Source organism: Coffea arabica, chromosome 3c (genome assembly GCF_036785885.1).
Source record: "Coffea arabica cultivar ET-39 chromosome 3c, Coffea Arabica ET-39 HiFi, whole genome shotgun sequence".
Lineage (NCBI taxonomy): Eukaryota > Viridiplantae > Streptophyta > Magnoliopsida > Gentianales > Rubiaceae > Coffea > Coffea arabica.
Genome location: NC_092314.1, coordinates 12,458,558 through 12,466,755, shown reverse-complemented (window position 1 = coordinate 12,466,755; position 8,198 = coordinate 12,458,558). Strand labels below are relative to the sequence as shown.

The 8,198-nt window shown below is 33.8% G+C and overlaps 1 long non-coding RNA gene across 1 annotated transcript; it reads left to right on the top strand.

Moving 5' to 3' along the window:
* The first annotated feature begins 635 nt into the window (after positions 1–635).
* LOC113735581 (uncharacterized) lies at positions 636–1,665 on the top strand. The gene is made up of 2 exons (XR_011841863.1): positions 636–913; positions 1,434–1,665. It is a non-coding gene; the product is annotated as an uncharacterized lncRNA (long non-coding RNA).
* Positions 1,666–8,198: the final 6,533 nt, after the last annotated feature.

Here is an 8,198-nt window from a genome sequence, read left to right as displayed (position 1 = left end):
GCATTTTGTTTTGTACATAACTTTCCTAGGATTTCAAAATCTATACATAACCCTTTCATGATTTAAATTAAAGTGTCAAATTAATGAAATTTGCAATCTATAATGGAGTCATCTAAAATGTCAAAAATCCGCTTATGTAAAGTTAAAAATAATTTATTAACCACAGGGAGGTTATGTGTATATTTTGAAAATCACAAGGGGGTTATATGATAAAATATTAAACTACAAAGGGGTTATATGATAAAATATAAAACCATACGGGTTTAGTGTGTCATGTATATTATGTTTATATATTTTAGTTACTTTAACCATTTTAGTTTTTAAACAAGGGTAATTTTAACATTTTCAAAGGTTTTGTTACGAATGATCATTTACGTCACTTTGAAACTTTAATTTAAACCATGAGAGAGTTATGCATGATTTTTTAAATAGTAGGAAAATTATGTACAAAAATACTAAATCATAGGGCGGTAAAGTGTAATTTGTCCAATAAATAAATAAATACAAAAAAAAGCGCTTGTGAGAGTCCGAAACACTTAGGCGGTTTGTTGTACTAAGATTGACCTCCATAAAATTTTATTCGTTTGTTCCTTTCCAACCTTGAATATCATCACTTTTGTTACCCCCCCAAAAAAAATGCATGTCAGAGTTGGGAGAAAACAGTTCAAAACGGTCTCTGTCGGGAGCAACAGCTCTAGTTGCCGGTGGAACTCGCAGAATTGGCCGAGCAATTGTGGTGGAGCTAGCTCAATTTGGAGCCACAGTCCACACTTTTTCAAGAAATGAAACAGAGCTCAACGAAAGCTTGCAAGAATGGACCTCCGGGGGATTCAAAGTCACTGTTCAGTTTGTGATGCATCTTCAAGAGAGCAAAGAGCACAGCTCATCGAAAAGATCTCTTCCATCTACAATGGTAAGCTCAATATCCTTGTAAATAATGTTGGGAAATGCATAATTAAGCCACCCGAAGAGCTTACCGCCGAAGATTATGATTTCATGATGTCCACAAATTTTGAATCTTGTTACCATTTTTCCCAACTTGCTTATCCTCTCCTGAAAGCATCCGGGATTGGAAACATTGTATTCATTTCTTGTGCTGTAGGTTTGGTTAAAATGAAAGGTCTGTCTGTTTAATGTTTATTCAGCAACCAAAGGTGCAATGAATCACCTTGCCAAGAGTTTGGTGATAAGTGTGCATTTTGAGGTATTTAAATGTGTTTTATTAATTAGTTTTAATGTGTTTTATTTATTTTTGTAATTAATGAACTAGATTTCTAGTGCATTATATATTTTATGGTTTAAGTGTGAAAAAATACATTTCTATGGATTAAACTAGTGAAAACTTTATACTTTTGTAGAGTTTAATGATTTGATCATCAACTGACGTGACTAGAGAAGATATTTGTATGATTGTTGATGATTTAACTGGACAGGTTATAGTTGTCGATGGAGGAAATAGTGTCAATGAAGTCCAGTGGGACTAATTATTGACCAATTGATGCAACATTCCGGCAACGAAGCAGGGGGAAAGCTCATAGAAATTGCTAATTCGGACCTTTACAATTTGACTCTTGGCCCAAATCAGGTGTATTCTTGGATTTTGGACTGCAAAATACCTATTCGGCCCTTAATTAAGGCTTAATAACCAGCCCAAATAGTTCACAATTGTTGAGGTATATTTCTGTAATGATCAATTAAAATATCCCTTTTCTTTATGCTGCTCTTGCCTGAAACAAACTGGTAGTCCATTTCTGCCACTGTTTGTGGGCCAATTGTGTTAGTGCTAATGGAGGTTTGTTTGTCAAATTCTCTGCCACTGGATGTGTGGTTAACTTAGGGCCAGTTAGTGAGGATGATTAAATGTGGGATCTTTAAGATGATAATTAATGTGATTTTTGTTTTCTAATGGCAGAAAAATTCTAAATAGATGATTGATTCCTCTGTCTACCTCTTCTTCTCTCCCGTTAAAAAAAAAAGGAACAAAAACCTCCTCTTCTTTGCCAGTTTGTCTGACAATCGAAGAAAAATTCCTTCTAATTTCAGCTATAGAAACTCTTTTCTTACGTACTGATTGCACTTGCAAGGATGAAAACCACATCATTTCTCATAGATTAGGTGCTGCCTTTTACCCCAAATTTAGGGATTTTTTTCACTCAAAATATGTTTCACCGTTTGATTAGCCCCTCTCTTTCTATTTTTGTGAACCATCAGATGTTTGCAGAAAACCATGGCTGAAAATTTTACTTTGTAGACTTTGATGATGGGCACTTTTTTTTAAGGAAGAGGGAGTTGGTAGTGATTTAGGTTTTTTTTTTTGGATAATTTCAGAAGCCTCTCCTTAGATTTTGGCTAATATCACTCAATATTCCTGAAATTTTAAAAGTATCACTTACCTCCCTTGTCAGTGGGATGAGACCACTAATCACCATGAATGCATATGCATTGACAAAATTACCCTTACTAGTATGAGTAGATAGAATGGGAGAAGGTGATGGAGTTGGTTAATGAGGCAAATATTTGGATAGGTCCAATCCAGCAACAAGGTTGCGGACCATGTTGACTAAAATCTCACCATGTTACTTCTTTGCTGAAAAGTCTGAAGATTGTAAAGTAAAAAGGGTGACATGGTTTATTTACTTCTACAGGATCTATTTCCTAGTGGTGGACTGGGTCTATGTACGTTTTTGCAGGTCATTAATAGTGAAATTTCAATAGAGCATAATAACATGAATATATATAGGTGCTAATTGCAATTTGCACCCTTGAACTATTCAATAATTTCACTTTACATGTAAACTTTTAATTTTAGCAATCAACTACTTTCACCTTTTTAATTTTTGGCAATCTACTACAATCCACTAAATATTGGCAATTAAAAGGACCATTATCATTTTTGTTCCAAGCATACCCTTTTTATCCATATAACAGATACACAAATTTGGCACAAATAATTAGCTAATAAGTAAAGGGTTTCAAATTTCAAAAAAATTATGCCTTGCAAATTCAACCACCAGAGTCCCACAAAACCCCATTGTAGTAATATCTCAAAAGATAGCGGTAGCGAAACCTAACCCCCTACTTTGTGTCTTGTAGAATTATCTCAAAAAACAGTGGCAGTGAAACCCATCTCCCCACTTTCTATCCCCTACTCAGCTGCTTCCAATCCTAGAAAAGAAGCAGCAACACTGCCATCTCTCCCTCCTCTATCCCCTTTATGCTTCTAGCTTCTTGTCCCAAGGAAGGGCCTTATGCCTCCCATCCTAGCGAGGAGGAGTATATCAAGGGTGGCATGAATTTTATTTTTTTGAGCAAAAAAGTGGATCTTGGAGGAGTTAGAATCAAGATCTACTATTGAAGGATTGGAATTGAAAAAATAGTGTTAATAGAAAAATTTTTAAAAAAAGATGTTTTACTTTTTCTGGAGGGAAAGATTGCCATACTGGTGGACTCAAGAGTTTAAGTGGTTTTAGTGATGGTGTGGTGGAGGTGTGCATGTTATGACAAGATGTTGGTTTTTTTTTTTTTTTTTTTTGTGTGATGATTTTTAGGATGAGTTTTAAAAGGTTTTGATGGTGGTAAAGTTAAGCGGTGATGGTGGCGGTTGACGTGCATGGGGTATGCATACAACAATGAAGTTTAGTCCACAATCAAGTTTTAAATTTATAATCTCCTAAACTACCCCACCTGCGATTCTCCACAAGTATACAGGTCGAAATGCGAGTATAGGGTAATTAGGGTTAAACTCATAAGAAAGACGGACAACTATCGATACTACTAAAATTTCTCTATTATTTAAACTATCAACAAAATTAGAAAACAAAGCTAGACTACTAATGGGCAGAAATATACAAATGAAAACTCCCCGGGTAATGGAATCTCTATCTACTCATGCTAATACAACTTCTCGACTAAATTAGCACTAAATCTCGGTTAAGTTATGACATAATTTCCTTGTATATGAAATATCTACTTTTGCCGGTATACCAACTGTAGCTATAGTTAAACTATACCTACTTTCGTGGTTATGAAATTAACTATAGGCTCATTTACTTCTACGAAATTACTAAAAAATAAGTCATAAAAGTGCACATCTATTTTTGTGAGTATACTCCCTATGTTTAGCACTTCTATGAACTAGTGTCAAATTCTAATTTTCATTGCAAATCTAATACCTTGAGATGATCACAATTAATAGCCAGTTAATCATGATTATGAGTGCTAAAGTGTTAAATAACTCAATCAAGATAATATTCTAAAATAACCAAGAAATCGACACATAGCAATCATAATAGTTCAACCAAATACCCAAGGCATAACTTTAAAACAACATCACAAGCATAATATTCAAAACTCTCATTAACATAGCTTGAAATCCAATACAAAGATAAAGAGGTTGAGAGAAGGCAAACTCTTATCACTAGAGTTTCTTGAATCTCTCCATCTTCATCTCTCTCGGCCTCCTTAATGAGCCAATACAAAAGTGGATGAACACAAATTAGAATATTCTACACTAAAACAAGAAAAGACAGAGAGAGGTACATTTATTGATGGTTTGTGTCTTACCTCAAAGGGTAAGACATAACCCGCTTGGTCTTCCTTCTTTTCTCTAAAGCTCTCTCTCTCTAAACTAACTAGAACTAAAAGCCTCCCCTAAAACTGCTAAAAGTCCCTTTATTTATAATCTTTTCAATCTTCCACAAAAAGCCTCTTTGGTCTTGAAGAATCAAAAAGTTAAAAGTGAATGACATAAAATTGACAAAAAGGTGACAAGAGCTGATGTCTTGGACCCAAAAAGCAGCTGCCAAGACATCATAGCTGTCATAGAAAAGAGAGTTGAAAAGTTGACTACAAATTGTGCAAGTTGATCAACTTGCAAAATTTTTCCGCTCAAGTATTCGACACGGTATTCGAAGTGAATTTCACTATCCGATGCCATATATTTGATAGGGATATAATTATGCATTTTATTTGTGGTTATTTGGTCTTAATTTTGGCAGTTTAGTATGCAAAGTATTCGATTTCTGCTCATAATTAGTATTTGTGTTAATTACAGGCAATTAGTGTTGAAAGTGACAAAAGGGAGGCAAAATCCAGAAGACTCTTGCTTCTAAGGCGTGCCCACGCCAGACAACACAGAGCTGCGTGAAAAAGCCGGATCGCGGGCCCAAGTCCTGGAACAACCATTCTGATTGGAAGATACCTTTTTACCATGCGTGAGATCAGGAAACCTTAAAAGCAAGAAGTCTTTTGGCAACAAACAACTAAGAAAGTAAGAAAAAGGAATCCTTTTGGGAAACACAGGAGAATTGGAAACCAACTGGAATTGGAAAGCAAGTGCCGCGAAGACCTTTAAGTAGCAGAGGAAATAGAATTCGAAGAGAACTTTTGGTAACAATCCAACGGGGGAATAAAAGAAGCAAATTGTTTGAAGAAACCCACCTATTATTTCGGCTAGCAAAAAAGAAGCGGCGGCGCAAACAATAAAAAGAAGACAGCAATAGACTAGGGATGGATCTTCTGTCTTGGACTTGTCTCTTTGTTTTTTTTCTCTCTTTTTCCTCTGGAACACAAGTAGTGAGTGGCGGCCGATACCTTTTACTACTTCCTCAATCAACAAAAACTCCATGAAAACTCCAAATTGCTTCATGATTATGCGGCAAGGCTAGTTCTTTTATCTAGTTGAGGAATAAATCAAGGATTGGAGCACCATAACTGTGAGATCATTTTAATTGTTTTATTTTTAATTTATATGTTCATGGGTATTTGATTATTCTCTATTTTTCCCTGAGTTATTATTGTTTAAATTTATTGGATAATTAGGCCTGTTATTCGATTGTCTAAATAATTGATAGCCAATTAGGATGTTGGCGCGTAGCCTTTAAACATCTTGATTAGTGGCAAACGAGACAACTTCACCGCCTCGCAAGCGGTCTAATTTGGATCGTGGGGATAATTAATCTAGCCTAAATAAACCCGCATGTGTGTTTGTCATCTAGAATTGGGTCTTTCTAATTCCTAATGTTGTGGCTACATTAAATCCTGTGAGCGTTTCTGGGGTTGTCTAGTCACAAGAGGGTAGTTTATGAGCGTCTCTTGACTACCATAAAATTAAGGAAAGATTGGTGGTTAGGCGCGTCGCTTGACCACTATAACCAGTTTATTCGTGAGTATATGAATTGTCTCGTGTATCTGTGATCAGTTGTGTGCTTCGGTGCCAAGATTAATTCCTTGACTAGGTTGTTTAATTAATTGTTATTTGTGTAGTTTGGTTCCTGCTATCTTAATCAACTTTAAATTTCAGTTTTTATTCCTTTTTAATTAGTTGGTACTACTGCTAAAAATCCCCCCCATTTTCCTGTGTGATTTGCCTACCTGTTCCCTGAAGAGACGACCCTATTCACCACTATACTCATTCAGTTTTGGTAGTAGGTCTAATATAAATTTTATTTTTGGTGGTTTGACACCCACCAATATTGCTTAACACTCTTCTTCTGAGAACTCTCTTACGAGTATCTGACGTGATTATCTGAGTTCACTCCCTCTATCCAATGCTGTATACTGCACAACACTCTTTCTCTCACAAAATCTTCTAGCGAGTATCCAATTTGGTATCTGGTTCGAAATTCACTATTTGGCCATGGATACTCTCATCTAATTGGGCAATGACTTTTCATAAACAGCTCTAGCTTGTCTTTACTCATTCATTCCTACCAAAATAGAATAAACATTAACAAGTAAAAGGAATGAATTCACAAGTGTTCTCAAAGTTACTCAAGAACATCAAATATTGTCAAAATGGTCACTCACATTGTTTTAGGAGTTCAAAATTAAGTACAAATGAACTAAAATATGTACAAACTATTAAGTAAAATAGACACTTGTTAGTGGTAGTGGTGGTGGTGTGGCTATATTAGGTGATAAGATTTGGATATGAAATCTTTTATCTATCTTTTTGTTCTCTTGTGTGATGATTTTTTACGTATTAAGTTATTTGGTCTAATAATACAGTCTCTCTCTTTTTTCTTGTCTAGTATTCTTTTTATATTAATCTGTTTGACAAGATAAGATGGTGGTGGTAGCGAACTGGTGAAGATGTTATGGTGGTGTTGGAAGAGGTCATGGTGGTAGTTCATATGCTAATGGTGGTGAAATTTGATATGGGTTATGCTTCAATTTCTTTTTTTTTTATAGGTTAAAAGCATTAAACTCTAATTTTACCCTCAGATGCACTTTATCCCTGTCAACTCAATAAATAGGCACTTTACCCTTTCTGTTTTATGTTTCAGGATAAAAGTACCCTTCCATATTAGTCATTATTTTATTTCTTTTTGCCTTTTTTCTACTTGTCATTTTTCTTAATAAATTTTAATTTTCTTCCCTTTTCTCATGTGATCAAATATTTTCTTCCCTTTACAATTAGTATCTATATATTATTTTTAATTTTCTTCAAGATTTCTTTATTTATTTCTATCTTTTTTACTTTTTGTTATTGAAAGTAATAACTATCATAAAATCTATGTTATAACAAAGTATATTATTTATGTGCATAGACTATTTCATAAATTATTTGAATCAATACATCTAGAGTTTAGAATAAGTTAATATCTAATAAAAACAGTAACAAATTCAAATCCTAATAACATAGTGGTTAATAAACTATATATGAAAAGTAAATAAAATGGTTAGTTGCTTTATTTTTTTGGGCTATACTTTTAATATTTAGTAATTTAAAGTTCTAGTTTGATAATATTTTTTAAATAGTCAAATTGCTAGTAATATACACTTTTTGATTGTGATAGGTATATATTAGTTTTTATGCTATATAGTTTGTTTAGAATTTTTGAATAGTGTAAATAAATAAAATAAGAGTGAAATCATAAGTAAAAGATAATTACAATATTATAATAAGCATACAAATTAGAAATAGTAATAGGAAAGTGAAACAAAATAGTGACATAAATGAAGTGAAAATAGAAAAAGAAGAAAAATGAAAAAAATGAAGGAGAGTACTGGAAAATGAAAAGTAAGGGAATGAATAAACAAAAAAAATAAAATAAAATAGGCAGGGAACATTTGTCTTAAAATATCAAATAGGGAGGTAAAGTGCTTATTTAATGAATTTAGGGGCAAAGCCCAACTAAGGGTAAAGTTCAGGGGGGTTTATTATATTTAGCCCTTTTTTTCTTCATTTTGGTTGT